Genomic DNA, 18,084 nt, shown 5'->3' with positions numbered 1-18,084 from the left:
CCTAAATAGCCAAGTCCCCTATGTTGCTTTCACATGGCAGTGCAGGGCACCAGCCAAGGGGTCAGGAGCTTGGCCTGGTTTGAAAAATACCATTTACGTTTAAAATAAACAGCGCTGTCTTTCAAGAGCAGTAACCTAGATCTCCTTCCCAGCTTGGATGGACATGGATCATGGAGCTTGCTGATCTCTAAGCACACTGACTACACAGGGCAGGGAAGGGGAGGTTGACCACTTTTGTGAGGGAGAAGAGACTGAGGGAGAATGAGAGATTGAAGAATAACCTCCCTTAGACCCAGTTCAGAAAAACATCCCTGTTCAGGACAGCACTTAACTTCAAGCACATGCTTAAGTCCCATTAAAGTCAATGGGACATGAAGTTAAGGACAAGCTTACATGCTATCCTGAACTGGGCACTGAGGGAGCCCCCAAAATCGTAAACCTGCCCTGAATCAAGGTATCAAAGGCTGGAAGGGTTTGCCTTCACCTCTGTCCTTCTGGACTTGAAAGAATTTGCTAGTTTTTTAATGTAATTGGATTGTGCCCTACACCATTAACAAACCCCCTCTGGAGGGACGTCGTTTTCTCGGGGAAGACCGAGTCACAGACCTTTGCTGCTGCAGTTCTCTCCCTGAAGAGCTAAAGTGAACCTTCAGCCCTTTTGCACGGTAAATTAAAAGCAGCACTACACTCTGAAAGCTGTGTCAACCGCTTCATTTAGCACAAGTGTTATGTTAACTAACAGCCCTATTCCACAGGGGCCTTTGGCCTCACAGAAGCCTAATTTCCATGTAATTTACATTGGACAGTCGCAGAATGCACCTCCTCTGTGTAACTTTCTCCAAATCATTATTTACCCACAGCATGCAATGAGCTACCCAGCCAGTACACAATGGATGGGGAATGGGGGATGCCATTCCAAAACGGGGAGAGAGAGAAGCTGGTATCCGGGATTGTTTAGATTCCTCATTGCTCAGGATTTTCAAAACCAGGCCAGACAAAACACTGGAAAATGTACTGGCGGGAGTGTGTCTGCCATGGCAGGGTGAGGGCTGCATGGGCTAATATTAATTCTTCTTGTTCTATTATTTATCAGCACAAAACAAAAAATAAACAGTCAGATCCTGCTCCCATTGCAGTCAACAGGGATTTTGCCCTTGACTTCAGTAGGAACAGCCCAGGTGCCGGTTCCTCCTTCCCTTAGGGAATTTACCACCTATAACCCCAATCCTGCAAGTGCATAGGGGTGAGCACTCCCCATCGCTGATGTCAGTGGGGCTCAGTGCAGGGGCAGGGGTCCGCCCACCCTCCTGAGTTCACACAATCAGGGCCATAAAGAGAGGCATCTCAGCAGGAAGGTGGTTACTCTGCACTTGTATTGACTTTGGAGATTAGTCGTTGTGACACCTGCAGCGGGAGGGAGTCTCTCGGAGGGATTTGTGTGAGGAAAGGTGGTGGGAGGGCCGGTGCACCAGGGCTGAGAGGTCATTCTCTGCGCAGGGAATAACACAAAGGAAGGTCTGAAGGCAGGAGCGGGAAAAGGAAAAAGGGAGCAACTGAGGGAGCAGAGAGGGTGTAGGCACCAGGCCTTCTCCAGCTGTAACCATAATCCCATGACTGGGCCATCCCATTGCATGCCTCCAACCCCTAAGACAAAGTTTGAAATCAGAAATGAGAAAATTAAAGTTGCCCAAACACCAACACATGTGCCCGGCCTCAAACATACAGCTCTGCTCCCTGCTCTAAACATGTGGTCTCGCCTCGCAAGTAACACCACACGCCACTACTCCAGGCCTAGCTTGCAGTGCGGGTGGATGCCACAGAAGGCTACACTGAAGGGCCTGAGAGCATTGGCACCTTGAGAAATCCTTGCCCTTGGAGTGGGGTTTGCCTGATGGAGGCATCCACAGGGAGCTCCATACCGCATGTCTTTTGCTAGGACTCTCCAAGGGCAAAGCCCCTCCTTTTCCAAGCACCTAGCAGACCCTTGCCTCCATAACCCAGCCACAAAACAGAGCATGCAGAAAGCCAGCCAGCCTACCTGCTGTTGTCTGTGCAGACAGGTAGCAAGTCTTCTCCTTCCAGTATCGTCTGGGGCTGTGACGGGTTTGATCACAGAGACCCCCTTGGGACTGTCACCTGAGCCCATTTTCCCTGCCAGCTTGAGACTCCAGAACCCTGCCTTGTTGAGCCAGACATGCTAGCCTGCTGCAACACAGACCCAGGTCTGGTCCACACTCCCAAAAGCTGCAGACTTTAACCAAAAACTGCTCAATAGGTCACCTATCTTCAGCACCCAGACACCAAGTTCCCAATGAGATCCAAACCGCAAATAAATCAGTTTTACTCTATATAAAGCTTATACAGGGTAAACTCATAAATTGTCCACCCTCTGTAACACTGATAGAGAGATATGCACAGCTGTTTGCTCCCCCAGGTATTAATTACTTACTTACTCTGGATTAATTAACAAACAAAAGTGATTTTATTAAGTATAAAAAGTAGGATTTAAGTGGTTTCAAGTAATAACAGACAGGACAAAGTAAGTTACCAAGAAAAATAAAACAAAACACACAAGCTTAAGCCGAATACATTAAGAAACTGGTTACAGGTAAATCTCACCCTCAGAGATGTTCCAATAAGCTTCGTTCACAGACTAGACTCCTTCCTAGTCTGGGCCCAATCCTTTCCCCTGGTACGGACCTTGTTAGTTCCAGCTCAGGTGGTAACTAGGGGTTTTCTCATGTCTGGCAGCCCCCCTTTTTTTTTGTTTCACCCCCTTTTATAGCTTTGGCACAAGGCGGGAATGCCCCCAAGCAGCACGCAGAATTGCCGCCATGGGCGGCAGGGGCAGTCCGTGTGCCCTTAGGGCGGCAGGCGCGTTTCCGCAGTGGCGGCAATTCGGCGACAGCTTCTATGTTTAGCTGAAGCCATCCCGGACAGCTAAACATAGAAGCTGCCACCGAATTGCCCTCACCTCGGAAATGCGCCTGCCGCCCTAAGGGCACACGGAGTGTCCCCGCTGCCCGTGGCGGCAATTCAGCGCGCTGCTTGGGGGCAAAAAAACAGGGACTGCTGCCTCTTGCAGATTGCCACCCCAAGCACCAGCTTGGAATGCTGGTGCCTGGAGCCGGCCCTGGGGATTTGATAGCTGCTTTCAACTACCTGAAAGGAGGTTCCAAAAAGGATGGATCTAGGCTGTTCTCAGTGGTAGAAGATGACAGAACAAGGAGTAATTGTCTCAAGTTGCAGTGGGGGAGGTTTAGGTTGGATATTAGGAAAAACTTTTTCACTAGGAGGGTGGTGAAGCACTAGAATGGGTTACTTAGGGAGGTGGTGGAATCTCCTTCCTTAGAGGTTTTTAAGGTCAGGCTTGACAAAGCCCTGGCTGGGATGATTTAGTTGGGATTGGTCCTGCTTTGAGCTGGAGGGTTGGACTAGATGAGCTCCTGAGGTCCCTTCCAACCCTGATATTCTATGATTCTAAAGTCTTAGAGCCCCTTCCGTGGCATGACTGACTATTTTCAGAAAGGACACCTTCCACTGTGCATTTAACCACATGGTTAATCAAGAAAGTGAAATAATTCCTACAGACCCAAAGTGCCCTCCTTCACATGCTAGGATTTCTCAGTGGATCTGTGTTATTGACGTTATAATCCCTGATATACCTTTGAGCCAGTGGGCAATTATTATTTCAGTAACTCTTTAAACTGTCATGAGTTATCTGCAGACTTTTTTTTAACTAAAAAACAAAACAAACAACAACAACAAAACAGGCCCTTTGGTGCTTTCTCAACATCCTCAGAACAATCCTTGTCTGTTTTAAACTATACTAGTTGCTGACCTTTGTGTTTCCTGCCAGAATCAGTATGTTAATTGTGTGCCCCTCACTTATGAAATGGTGCCAATGGGACTATCCATCCTGACTATGGAACTCTGTCTGTTAATTGTATTATGGTAGCATGTAATGGCCCCAACTGAGTTCAGGGCTGAATTGTGCTAGGCGCTGACCATCTACATAATAAGAGACAGTCCCTACCCTGATAAACGTATTGTCTAAGTAGATGAGATAAACAAAGGGTGGGAGGAAAGGAAGACTGATTAGCCCATTTCACAGCTGGGGAACTGAGGCACAGAGAGATTTGCCATAAGGTCACATAGGAGGTTGTTGCAGAACCAAGAACTGAATACAGATCTCCTGTGCCCTGGTCCAGGGCCTTATCCACTTGACCAACTTTCCTGTTTCCACTTGTGATGTTCGGTCTTGTCTTATTATTTGAGGTAAAGCTCTGGCAAGATGTTCATCATTTTCCCTGTTCTAAAGCTCTGATAGATACATTATGGTCAGCTGTTCAGCATGCTAAGATACTGTTGCTAAGGGCGACAGATAGATCCGGATGCAACAACAGCTCGTATAAGTGTACATGTGATCCGCAGAGTGGAAGATAAGAGGACGGACACAGACACTTCAAAGTAGGCAAGCCCATACATGTGACATCTGGGTGTGGATGTCATCACATGAATTAGGTTCCTTGTGTCCATTTGCCATGTCAGCATTTAAATCACATGCTCTGAAACTGCCAAAACCAGGCATCTGAAAGAAAGCAAATCTGTTCTTGGCTTATTCTACTGTGTACTATTCACGTTGTAGCATAAAGGCATCATTCAGCTACCACCGCAGTCAGTGAAAACTCCTGTTGACTTCAGTGAGAGCAGAAGCATGTGTACAGGAGCACACACAGACAGAACATATGGACCACAGATGAGAAAATGATTGCTATGTCTGTCTGTGTCTCCTGCTAGGCCAAACCTTGAGTCCCTTCTTACTCAGGGAAAGCTCTCGCTGAAAGTGATTGGACTCTCTTGAAGCCAATGAGAGGTTTGCCTGTCTATGGCCTGAGTGAAAGCCCAGGCTTCAGAAAGTGGCCCCTGGCTTAAATTACTTTCCCCCTCTTTGGATCACATATTTGGATCTGAGGACAAAAATGCCCATGAAAATGACTGATGGAGGAGCAATAGTGCACCTGTACCCCGATACAACGCTGTCCTCGGGAGCCAAAACATCTTACCGCGTTATAGGTGAAACCGCGTTATATCGAACATGCTTTGATCCACTGGCATGCACAGCCTCCCCCGCCCCCCCGGAGCACTGCTTTACCAGGTTATATTCGAATTCATGTTATATCGGGGTAGAGGTGTATGCATTTTTGTGTCTGTGTGTGCTTTATCACCATGCACTCAGAGCCACGTACTACAGATGGGAACAATAAGCAACAATTACACACATCTGTTCAAAAGCTTGTCTTTTCCACCAACAGAAGTTGGTCCAATAAAAATTATTGCCTTACCCACCTTGTCTCTTTTAATAAATGTTAATCCGTAGAGCTTGAATACAGTTAGTTAGAAAGGCTCCTTGAGGTTCCGGAACCAGCTGGACTGTACTATTAAACTTCTATCAACTGAAGGGGTTTGTACCTTTTGAATGTCTTATTAGTGGTAACAAAACACTCCCAATGGGGGGAGGGGCAATACTTGGCTTTCTAGGCCTACTTTCAGCTTAATTCCAGAAGCCAAGTGCTTCCCTTTGAATGCTGAAACTCGCTGATTGATTAGATGGAAACATTTCCCTGGGGAAGAAATTGGGGACTTAATGTTTTTTTTACACTAGTCTTGAGAGAGGGGGAGAAAAACAAGAAGCTAATCTGCACTTTATCACAGAAGTATCTAGACATGAAAGGACTTCTTGAAAGCAAGGAAGAATAAAGGGAAAATAAATTAAATGCATCAGAATAACACCTTGTCCTAAAACCAGAGTTTTGTATCCATTTTTGTCAGGAACTGGCAGAGGTGAAAGTAAGCCGGTCTGGTCTGGTATGGCATACCAGCAAAAGCCAGTACGCTGTGCTGGACTGCACCGGCTTCTGCGGCGGGGATTTAAAGGGCTCTGGGCTGCCCATGGCTGCGGGCAGCCCAGAGCCCTTTGAATCCCGGCCACGGCTCTGGCAGCTGGGCTGGGGCCGGGATGTAAAGGGCTCAGAGCTCCCGCGGCTGTGGGCAGCCCAGAGCCCTTTGAATCCCGCCCGTGGCTCCGGTGGCCGGGATGGGGCCGGGATGTAAAGGGCTTGGGGCTCCCCGCCACTGCGGGCAGCCCAGAGCCCTTTGAATCCCGGCCACGGCTCTGGCGGCTGGGGCCAGGATGTAAAGGGCTCGGGGCTCCCCGCCACTGTGGGCAGCCCAGAGCCCTTTGAATCCCGGCCACGGCTCTGGCGGCTGGGGCCGGGATGTAAAGGGCTCGGGGCTCCCTGCAGCAGCAGGAGCCCTGGGCCCTTTAAATCCCTGCCCCAGCCCAGTAAAGCTCGGGGTTCTCCATGGCGGCCAGAGCCCCGGCCTCTTTAATTTGCCCCTGAGCCCCGGGGGGCTCCCAGCCACCTCTTCATCTGGAAGCCCCTGGCTGATTTAAAGGCCCTGGGGCTCCCAGCCACAGCCGGTACCACAGGGCCTTTAAATCTTGAGAGGCACCGCCTCTCCCGCTTGAGGCCCCGCCTCTCCAGATGAGGCCACGCCCCCCTCAGGACTCCAGCAGTACTGGTAAGTCCTGTAAGTTACTTTCACCCCTGGGAGCTGGCTATCTCACCAAGCTTGTGTGAGCAAGAGCCCTTCCCAACCAGTCCACACCATATATAAACTCCTTGCTGGGGTGTGCTTTCTGAGCAAAGAAATTAACACTGGGTTGACATAGTTTAATGAAAGCCTACGACCCCCTGCTTCCTCCTTCAGGACTGATCAACCCACACCCTCAATCCAAGAGAGAGAGAGAGACAGCCCACTCCCACTTCCCATATATCCCAATGGGGTAATGAAGCATTTGCTTCCAAGAGACAGCAGAGCCAATTTACTCCAATGTACAGAACACAGTCCAGTCATCAGCCTCACGTTTGTGTGCAATGTTACTGAAGGAAAAGGAACTTAACAGGGAAAAATAATCACCTACAATGGAAGGCTTGTTGTAAAACTCTGCAGCCACCTTTCAGATCAGTTATGACCTTGAGAAGCACCTGCCTTGGGGAAGGGAGAGTGCTGCATTAACACAGAGGACTGGGTACTAGAAGACCTGGATTCTATTTCCAGTTCTACCATTGTGTGAACATGGGCAAGTCACTTAACCTTCATGTGCCTGTTTTACTCATCTGTAAAATGAGGGTAATGATGCTTGCTCAACTTTTTCATATGCTTTGAGTGATATTCACTCTGAGAATACTGTTCTGGGTGGGAGTCAGCATGTGGCACTGCTCCATGGTCTTACAAGTTCTTTTCCTTGGTGCTTGAGCAAGGTCCAGGTTTTGAAGACATGCTGTCCAGTCATTTGTTTTTGTAGCACAGGTTCTTTGAGGAAAGTTGTTGCAAACAGCAAGAGAGTTTGCTTTGTATCTGAGGCCTGGTCTACACTACGTGTTTAAACCGATTTTAGGAGCATTAAACCGATTTAACGCTGCACCCGTCCACACTAAGAGGCCCTTTATATCGATATAAAGGGCTCTTTAAACCGGTTTCTGTACTCCTCCCTAACGAGAGGAGTAACACTAATATCGGTATTACCATATCGGATTAGGGTTAGTGTGGCCGCAAATCGACAGTATTGGCCTCCGGGTGGTATCCCACAGTGCACCACTGTGACCGCTCTGGACAGCAATCTGAACTCGGATACAGTGGCCAGGTAGACAGGAAAAGCCCCACGAACTTTTGAATATCATTTCCTGTTTGCCCATCATGGAGCTCCGATCAGCACGGGTGGCGATGCAGTCCCAAATCCAAATCCAAAAAGAGCTCCAGCATGGACCGTACGGATGTGATCGCTGTATGGGCAGACAAATCTGTTCTATCACAGCTCCGTTACAGAAGATGAAATTCCAAAGTATTTTAAAAAAATCTCCAGACAGAGGCCACAGCAGGGACTCAGCACACTGCTGCCTGACAAGCGTAACGGAAAGCCAAAGAATCAAATGGACGCTCATGGAGGGAGGGAGGGGGGACTGAGGACTCAAGCTATCCCACAGTTCCTGCAGTCTCCAAAAAGTATTTGCATTCTTGGCTGAGCTCCCAATGCCTGTAGGGTCAAAAACATTGTCCGGGGTGGTTCAGGGCATAGCTCGTCAATTTACCCCCCTCACCCACCCCCAGAAGTAAAAGGGAAAAAAATCATCTCTTGACTTTTTTAAATGTCACCCTATGTCTACTGAATGCTGCTGGTAGACACAATGCTGCGGCAGTGAAATTGCAGCATCCTCTTTCCCCCTCCCTAGTGACAGATGGTACAATATGACTGATATCCATCATCATCATCAGCCTTGTGGCAGATGGTACAGTGCAGAAGGACTGGTATCTGTTCTCATCATCAGCCCGTGAGTGCTCCTGGCTGGCCTCAGGTGAGGTTGGCTGGGGGCACCTGGGTAGATAGTACAGAAGGGCTGGTAACCATCTTCATCATAGCAACTGGGGGCTGAGTTCCATCAGCCCCCGCCCTTCATGTGTAAAGAAAAGATTCTGTACTGCCTGGACTATCATAGCAGCGGGATGCTGGGCTCCTCTCCCCCACACTGCTTAATGTCCTGTCTGGACTATCATAGCAGCTGGAGGCTGCCTTCCCCTCATTTTATCTCACTAACAAGTCACTGTTTCTTTTTCCTGCATTCTTTATTACTTCATCACACAAATGGGGGGACACTGCAATGGTAGCCCAGGAAGGCTGGGGGAGGAGGGAAGCAACAGATGGGGTTGTTGCAGGGGCACCCCCTGTGAATGGCATGCAGCTCATAATTTCTTCAGGATCTGACACGGAGCGGCTGTGCTCTCTGGTTCTCTGATACACTAGCCCCATATTCTAGACAGGACTGACTATTTTTAGATATCATAAAGGAGGAATTGACTTGGGGAGTCATTCCCATTTTTGTCTTTTGCACCCCTAGCTGACCTCAGCCAGAGGCACCCATGACAGCAGCAGACAGTACAGTACAGAAGGACTGGTAACCATCATCTCATTGCCAATTTACAATGGCAGCAGATGGTACAGAACAACTGATAACCATCTCTGCTATCATGCAAAAGCAAATGAATGCTACTGTGTAGCGCTGCTGTATCGCCTCTGTGAGCGGCATCTAGTACACATACGGTGACAGTGACAAGAGGCAAAACAGGCTCCATGGTTGCCATGCTATGGCGTCTGCCAGGGCAATCCAGGGAAAAAGGGCGCGAAATGATTGCCTGCCGTTGCTTTCCCAGAGGAAGGAATGACTGACGACATTTACCCAGAACCACCCGCAACAATGATTTTTGCCCCATCAGGCACTGGGATCTCAACCCAGAATTCCAAGGGGTGGGGGAGACTGCGGGAACTATGGGATAGCTATGGAATAGCTACCCACAGTGCAACGCTCCAGAAATCAATGCTAGCCTCAGACCGTGGACGCAAACCGCCGAATTAATGTGCTTAGTGTGGCCGCGTGCACTCGATTTTATACAATCTGTTTTACTAAACTGGTTTATGTAAAATCAGAATAATGTAGTGTAGACATACCCTCAGGCATTGGTGCATGTGAACACAACACAAACACAACAGTTTAATCTCCAGAGGGTTGTAATACTTTAGTCTTATCCAAATTACTTGGTTTAATACACGGGTAGCTGGGTGGAGTTTAACCCCTGTGGTATGCAGGAGGTGAGACTCCATCATCTGGTGGTGCCTTCCGGCCTTAAACTTGTAAGCAGAGTCAGGATGAGCTCTACCCTGACATCTGGCGGTGAATTGTGGCAAGTTGTGGAAAAGAACTTTGGGGGCTGGTCTTGTTTGCATAGGCACACCCACCCCACCTAGCCTGAGCCCACAGCTGTCAAAATGGTCACTTTGGCTGCTGTGTGAATCCCCAGTTTCTCTGTTATTGGGGCAGGAAGAATAAAGTGTTGTTACCCTGATTATGTGAATCAAGGACAATAAAACTGTTTTATGACAGAGGAACTCACCATCAACTAAGTAGCACTCGCTAGACAAGGGACATGGATTCCAAATCCCAGTGAATTGAGAGTGAGTGAGTGAACAAACAAAACTAAAACTAACTAACTAACTAACTAACTAACTAACTAACTAACGGCATGGGCCACCCTTGAGGGTCTGAAACACCAACTGCACTGTATCCTTTCTCCACTGTTAAATATCAGAGCTAATTTTGATTCCATTAAGAGTTTAGTTACAGGCTGCTGTGCTGATTTCACTTTAGGCCAATGGTGCACCAGCACTGGAGTTCCCCTACTACAAGCTGAAATCATTGAAGAGCTAAAAGTACTAAAAGCTGAGATCACTGACTGTTGTGTTAACTAGTGAGGGAGCCTGAAGATATATTGCTAAGTGGCTGGCAGAGCGGAGCAGTTTGTGGGATGGTTGGAGTGGCCCATGGGATGTGGAGCAGAGCAAAGCTGAGGAGTTTGAACCCTGGTTGGTGCATACCACTGAAATGCTGCGGGAGTGGGCCGTACCCAATGCAGAAAAGTGAAGATATCTAATAGAGAGCCTTAGTGGCCCAGCCTTAGATGTGATTTGCACCCTGAAGCTCATTGACCCTGGGGTCAGTGTGAAGGACTGCCTAGAGGCCCTTGATAATACCTTTGGGAGCATAGAGAGCCCTGAAGACAGTTACTGTAAATTCCTTAAATCCCGACAGCAAAGGGGTGAGAAGATTTCAGCCTATTTACAGAGGCTGGAGAGACTGCTTCAGCGAGCTGTCATGAGGGGAGCAGTGACTGCTGAGCAGATGGATCAGACCAGACTGGCTCAAGTTCTAAGAGGGACTCAGTATCAGAACCCAATTCTACTTCATCTCCGGCTAAGAGAACGGCAGGAACATCCCCCAAGTTACTCCCAGCTGATAAAGGAGGTCAGGGAAGAGGAAGAAAGGCAGGCTGCCAGCGAGTGTTGGGAAGCCCAAACATTGGAGCCAGCCAGCACAACACCACTGCAAATGGCCACTGTACTGCTGGTGAGCACCACAGAGGAACTTGCCCAACAAATGCAGGGCCTGACAGAACGGATAGCTGAGCTGCAAAGTACCATTGACCGAGCTCAGATTTCCAGAAATAAGGAGCCTCAGATTGTGGTGATGGAGAAGTCAGCATTTAGAGCCACCATCCCACCCAGGGGAAGGTGGAAAGGACAATTCTTCTGCTACCTATGTGGTCAGGATGGACACAGTGCTGCCAAGTGCCGTAATGGAGAAAACCCCTCCTTAGTGTATGGAAAGCTGAGGATCAGTTGGGAGAGATCCGGTAGCTGCCAGAGGGTCTGGAGACGGGCACCACCCAGGCCTGCAGGATTTGAAGATTCCCCCAGAAAAGACCGTCCACCTGGGATCCCCACAGGACTGATAGGGCCTCGAGCAGAGGTCAAGGTGAGGATTGAAGGGGCAGAGTGTAAAGCCGTGCTTGACACTGGATCTCAAGTGACTATTATATTTCAGTCATTCTACCAACAGATGCTTAGGCACCTGCCTGTACAGCCACTGACTGGCCTTGGTCTGTGTGGCCTCAGCATGGATGAATACCCCCACCAAGGGTATGTCATAGTGCACCTGGAATTCCCAGAGGAGGTTGCTGGGGTAAGGGAAGAGGTAGACACAGCTGCCTTAATATGCCCTGACCCTAAAGGGACCTCTGATGTGTCTGTGCTGACAGGGACCAACTCCAATCTCTTCAAGGTGCTCGCGGATTACTGCAGACGACGGGCTGGGGACCAGTACCTGAGTACCCTGATGATCCATACGCTTTGTGCTGAAGCCTATAGGAAGATTGAGAGTGCTAAAAAGGAGACATCTGAGCTACCGATTGGGGCACTGAAGTACATGGGCACAACCCCCTTAGTAATGCCTGCAAGGACAGAGCAGGAGGTGCTTGTCATGAGTACCAGGCTGAAAGGCAGTAAAGGTGCATTAGCAATGGTAGAGCAGCCAGTTGAAGGAGAGCTCCCGGAAGGAGTGCTGGTCCCCAGTGGAGTCATAACCCTACCTGCTGAAGCCCAGGAAAAGGTGACTATACTGACTGCTAATGAAACAAGTTGAGATGTTGTGAAGCAAGGACAAAAGATAGCAGACCTCTTCGAGCCTGAATCAATTGTAAAACCTGTGTGAGACTCAAGTTCCGACAATAGACCCAGCAAAGTTTGACTTTGAAGATTCACCATTGTCCGAGGAGTGGAAAGATCGCCTGAGGAGGAAACTTTGAGAAAGATCCAAGGTGTTCTCATTGCATGAGTGGGATGTGGGATGCGCAAAAGGAGTAGAGCACAACATCAGACTACATGACTCCCAACCTTTCAGAGAGAGATCTAGGAGGCTTGCTCTCTCCGAGATGGAAGATGTGCGACAACATCTTCAGGAGCTGGCTGTGAATGGCATCATTACAGAGTCCTGCAGCCCATATGCCTCACCCATTGTGGTGGTCCATAAAAAGAATGGGAAAATCCAGATGTGTATTGACTACCGCACCCTAAACCACCATACTGTGGTTGACCAGTACACAATGCCCGGAGACCAAGATGCCTTAGACTGTTTGCTGGGAAGCCAGTGGTTCTCTGTGTTGGATCTTCAGAGTGGATACTACCAGATCCCTCTGGGAGAAGAAGATAAGGAGAAGACAGCCTTCATCTTCCCATTAGGGTTTTATCAGTTCAAACACATGCCCCAAGGGATTTCTGGAGCACCTGCCACATTTCAACGTCTTATGGAGAAAGCTGTGGGAGACATGAATTTACTGCAAGTGTTAGTTTATTTGGATGACCTGATTGTGTTTGGAAGAACCTTGAAGGAGCATGAAGAAAGACTTCTTAAAGTGCTTGATAGGTTGGAGGATTATGGTTTGAAGCTTTCAACTGACAAATGCCAGTTCTGCAGGACCTCAGTGAAGTATGTGGGTCACATCGTGTCCCAAGAGGGTGTGAGTACTGATCCCGATAAAACAGAAGCACTCACTACATGGCCATGTCCAAGTAATTACAGAGAACTCAAGATCTTTCTTGGGTTTAGTGGTTACTACTGCAGATTTGTGAACAACTATGCTACGATTGTAAAACCTCTGACTGATCTTACCAGGGGATACCAATCCAGCAAGAACAAATCTAAGACCAAGGATAAGAGGACATCCCCAAAGCTTCCTGTGCAGTGACACTATGGCCTCTTTGAACCATTTGGGCCATGGTGGGATGAGAGATGTGAAAGGGCTTTTTGAAAACTCATTACTTGCCTAACTCATGCTCTGGTCCTAGTCTTTGCTGACCCAAGCAAACCGTTTATCCTGCATACTGATGCCAGTTTGGAGGGCCTGGGAGCAGTATTGTACCAGGAAGTGGAAGGCCAACGTAAACCTGTAGCCTTTGCCAGCCAAGGACTGTTTAATAGTGAAACTCGCTATCCCACCCACAAGCTGGAGTTCTTGGCCTTGAAATGGGCCATCACTGAGAAATTTCGAGACTACTTGTATGGTGCTCAGTTCCAGGTGTGGACAGACAACAACCCACTGACTTATGTGTTAACAAGTGCTAAGCTGGATGCTACAGGGCAAAGATGGGTGGCCGCTTTGGCTAGCTATGACTTCAGCATTCAATACCAATCAGGGAGAAGCAATGTAGATGCAGATGCATTGTCCAGGCGTCCACGGGCACCAGAAGTTGTTGTGATACCCACGGATGGAGTGAGAGCTATTTGCAGTGTGAGTCGCCGAGAGCCACAGGCCCATGAGAGCCTTCATGGCTGTGCTGCAGAAGCTTTGGGCCTGTCCCCTGAATGCTGCCTTCTGCTTCAGTGAACTATATCGCTTTGGACCAATCTCCCTTGCCCATGCTCAATGCGGCTGACTGGCAGGAAGCCCAGCTGCAAGATATTGCCATTCGTGATACACAGCTTGCCAAAAGGGAGGGGCGAAGCACAGCTGCGGTTGTCCCACCTAATCCAGAGAGTAAACTACTATTGAGAGAATGGACCAAACTAAAACTGATTCAGGGAGCGCTACACCGCATGACCACAGACCCTCTACAAAAGCAACGAACTGAACTAGTGCTGCCGAAAGAGTACAGAGGCCTGGCCATGAGGGCCCTGCATGATGACTTTGGATGTTTAGGGATGGAGAGGACCCTGGAACTTATCCGCAGTAGGTTCTATTGGCCCCGGATGGCTGAAGATGTTCGCAGGAAATGTGAGACCTGCGCTCGATGTGTTCAGAGGAAAACTCTGCCCACGAGGGCTGCATATCTGAAGAACATCACCAGCAACAAACCTCTGGAGCTGGTTTGCATTGATTTCTTGTCTTTAGAAGTGGACAAGAGGAATGTTGGGAACATTCTAGTAGTGACCGACCATTATACGCGATATGCGCAGGCATATCCCACACGTGATCAGAGGGCCACCACTGTCCCTCGAGTACTATGGGAAAAATATTTCTCAGTTTATGGATTCCCAGCCCGGATACACTCGGATCAGGGGCGGGACTTTGAGAGTCACCTTCTGAAGGAGGTGCTGAGGATAGCAGGAATTAAAAAGTCGAGGACGACGCCTTATCACCCGCTAGGTGATCCTCAACCAGAGAGGTTCAACCGAACCCTATTAGATATGTTGGGGACTTTGCGACCAGAGCAGAAGGCAACCTGGAGCCAACATGTCGCATTTCTGGTGCACACCTACAATGCCACCAAGAACGATGCTACGGGAGTCACCCCATATCTCTTGATGTTTGAGGGAGAACCAAGGTTACCCATAGACCTGTGCTTTGGTGTATCAGAGGATAGAGATAGCTATGAAACTCATCAGCAATATGTATCCCGACTAAGAGAAAAGCTGCAGGATGCTTATCACTTAGCTACATCTGTGGCTCGGAAGAACGCAGACCGCAACAAACATTGATATGATGCTAGGGTACGTCTGCAAGAGCTCCAGCCAGGGGACAGAGTCCTGCTGTGAAATTTGGGTATTGCTGGCAAACACAAGATAGCTGACAGATGGAAGGCAATACCCTACTTGGTGATGGAAAAGCTAGGAGACCTGCCGGTCTACAGGATCGAACCTGAAGAGGGTCCAGGGCAGACAAAGACCGTGCATAGAAACCTTTTGCTCCCGGTGGGGGAATTGGTGGGCAGCCCTTATGAGATGGGCCACAACAGGGCAATTGGGCAGAACGAAGGTGCTGTACCAAAGCCACCTTCCAACGTGGACAGCCAGCCCCCTGCAGCTAACCTACCCCTACTCAGCACATCTGAGAGTGAGTCTGAGGAGGAAGACACAACCATGATGTATCCTGGAATGGAGACAAGATTTCAGTCTCGATCAGCTGAACCAAAAGAGAGCTCCCCCTTTTCCGCCCTAAACCCCATGGCAGAAGTATTTAGGCTGATTTCTGACACCCCAGTGCCGCTGGTGGGACCCCCGTGTGATAACACACACACAGGTTATTGGACAGTGGAAACATATAGGTGGACGATGTCCTGGGCACCTTTGACCCTCCACTGTTAGAACTAGAAATGCAGGGGCCTATGCCAGTAGCCGAGGGGCCCTCAAAGGAAACCTCTCCATCTGTCGCTCAAGAGGATGTCCCCCGTACCACGGCAACAGAGATTCTCAATAGACGAGACAGGGCAATAAGACCAGTAAAACAGTTAACTTATGATGCACCTGTGGTGACTAGTGAGGAGCCAATACATTTAGCACACAGGATTTGTGGAAGCTAAAGTGGGCTATCTGAGGCCCTTTGGAGGCAGCCAGTGAGTTGGTATAATAAGGAGTGTGATTTGTCGGGACAACAAATTCTCGGCTGGGGGAGGATGTAAGCAAAGTCAGGATGAGCTCTACCCTGACATCTGGTGATGAATTGTGGCGAGTTGTGGAAAAGAACTTCAGGGGCTGATCTTGTTTGCATAGGCACACCCACCCCGCCTAGCATGAGCCCACAGCTGCCAAAATGGTCACTTTGGCTGCTGTGGGATCCCCAGTTTCTCTGTTATTGGGGCAGGAAGAATAAAGGGTTGTTACCCTGATTATGTGAATCAAGGCCAGTGGAACTGCTTTAAGACAGAGGGACTCACCATCAACTAAGTAGCACTCACTAGACAAGAGACATGGGTTCCAAAACCAGTGAATTGAGAGAGGCTGGGGACATGTGGTTCTATGGGATAGTATTGGTTCTTCTTTGAGGGTCTGAAACACCAATTGCTGCTGCTTTCTCCACTGTTGAATATCAGAGCTAATTTTGATTCCATTAAGAGTTTAGTTACAGGCTGCTGTGCTGAATTCACTTTGGGCCAATGGTGCACCAGCACTGGGGCTCCCCTACTACAAGCTGAAATCACTAAAGAGCTACAATTACTAAGGGCTGAGATCACTGAGTGCTGTGTTAACTAGAGGGATAGTGGCTGGCAGAGTGGAGCAGTTTGTGGGATGGTTGGAGCAGCCCAAGGGATGGCTGGTGGAGTGGTGCAGAGTGCTGCAGAGCGGTGCAGTTTGTGGGATGGCTGGTGGAGTGGAGCGGCTCGTGGTGAAGGCTGCAGCAGAACCGCACGGAGAGGCAGGGCAGTCGGCCTCGGACAATGTAAGGTGCCCCTTAACACCCCGTGTGCCCCTTTCTTACCCCACCCCATTTCCACCCAGCTAGGGGAGGGGTAGAACTCTGCAGATAAACTTTTGAACTCTGGGGCTGCACCAACCAGGGACAGAGACTTTGGGTTGTTGGACTTTTGGGTGATTATTTGGGTTGCTGGACTCAAGAGACTTTTGGGGTTTGGACTTTTGGGTGGTTGGACTTAAGACCCTGAGGGGAAAAGGATACTGCCAACTTACTTGGGGGTAGGTCTTTTGCTCATGGTTTGTGTTATGAATCCTGTTTGTGGTGTGTCCTCAACATAATGCCACATTGTTTCCCTCCTTTATTAAAGGGTTTTGCTACACTCAGACTCTGTGCTTGCGAGAGGGGAAGTATTGCCTCCTAGAGGTACCTGGGGGGTGGTATGTAATTGTCCCAGGTCACTGGGTGGGGGCTCGAGCCGGTTTTGCATTGCGTTATTGAAACGGAACCCCTGGATACTGAACCTGGCCCTTGTTGCTGCCAACTCAGACAGGCAGAAGGGTTACAAACTCTATGACTAATCCCTTTAACCAGCGTCTATCCTTGGTGCAGATCTGCTCCCTGGGAACTGTGCATGGGTGTTTGGCTGAGATTCCTGAAAGAAGGGTTAACTGTGGGCTGTTTGTGACCACTTCTGTTCAAGGACTGGCATATGTGCCTACATAAAAACATTACATTAATAAAATACACAGACTGTGCCATGGATTTCTCCTCCAATGGGACACTGACTTCCAAGACCCTGAAATCTGCTGCCATTTGACAGAGGGATGACAACACATAGGCACTTATATACTGCTTTTATTACCACCTGGGGTGGTTAGGAGAACCCACACTTTAGTACCAAGGACCTCCCCCTATATGAAAATCATCTCCAAGAACTCCAGAGAGGTTTCTGTACTCAGAACACAGTTCATTCTGATCACAGTAAAATTTCATGTATTGTTCTGCAAGGAGATACTAACTCTTCGGGTCAGACACCAGAGGATGCTAGCTTTTCTTACTTTCAGTGCAGAATTTTCTTATTTCACTTCTAAAGATTTACCATTAACGTTTTTTTCTTACTTACATACTTGTTACAATGAGGATGGGGAGATGCTGCTGTTATTCTAAACCTCTATGTTTATAAATATATATGGGTCAGCTCCTCTGCTGTGTAAAATGATGTAGCTCCATGGACTACAATGAAGCTGCACCAATTTACACCATTTTAGGATTTGGGCCAGCTACATTTTTAATTTACCTACCACTACTGCCCTCAAATAAAGCTTATCCTGCTGTTACCATTAAATGAGGACACTAGTGTTTATTCTCCAAAGGGCCATTTTAGTGTCTACTTTAAACCAGCCCTGCAAAAGTCTACTCACCCACTGATGGAATGAATACCGTTTTTGAACAAGAGAATGTTCCATTAGTAATGTATCATTAGTTTCTTTTTGGCCATTATGG

General features: G+C 48.6%; 1 protein-coding gene and 1 long non-coding RNA gene across 12 annotated transcripts in view; one reads left to right on the top strand and one right to left on the bottom strand.

Moving 5' to 3' along the window:
• LOC120407779 (T-cell acute lymphocytic leukemia protein 2-like) overlaps positions 1–18,084 on the bottom strand; it is a 119,735-nt gene that overhangs the window by 26,605 nt on the left and 75,046 nt on the right. The window lies entirely within an intron of this gene.
• Positions 1–18,084, top strand: part of LOC120407781 — a 108,106-nt gene that overhangs the window by 30,877 nt on the left and 59,145 nt on the right. The gene's annotated exons all lie outside the window — the stretch shown is intronic.

The sequence above is a fragment of the Mauremys reevesii genome, linkage group 6 (assembly GCF_016161935.1).
Source record: "Mauremys reevesii isolate NIE-2019 linkage group 6, ASM1616193v1, whole genome shotgun sequence".
NCBI lineage: Eukaryota > Metazoa > Chordata > Testudines > Geoemydidae > Mauremys > Mauremys reevesii.
Note: the sequence above shows the minus strand (reverse complement) of the source record. Positions and strands in the feature narration are given on the sequence as shown.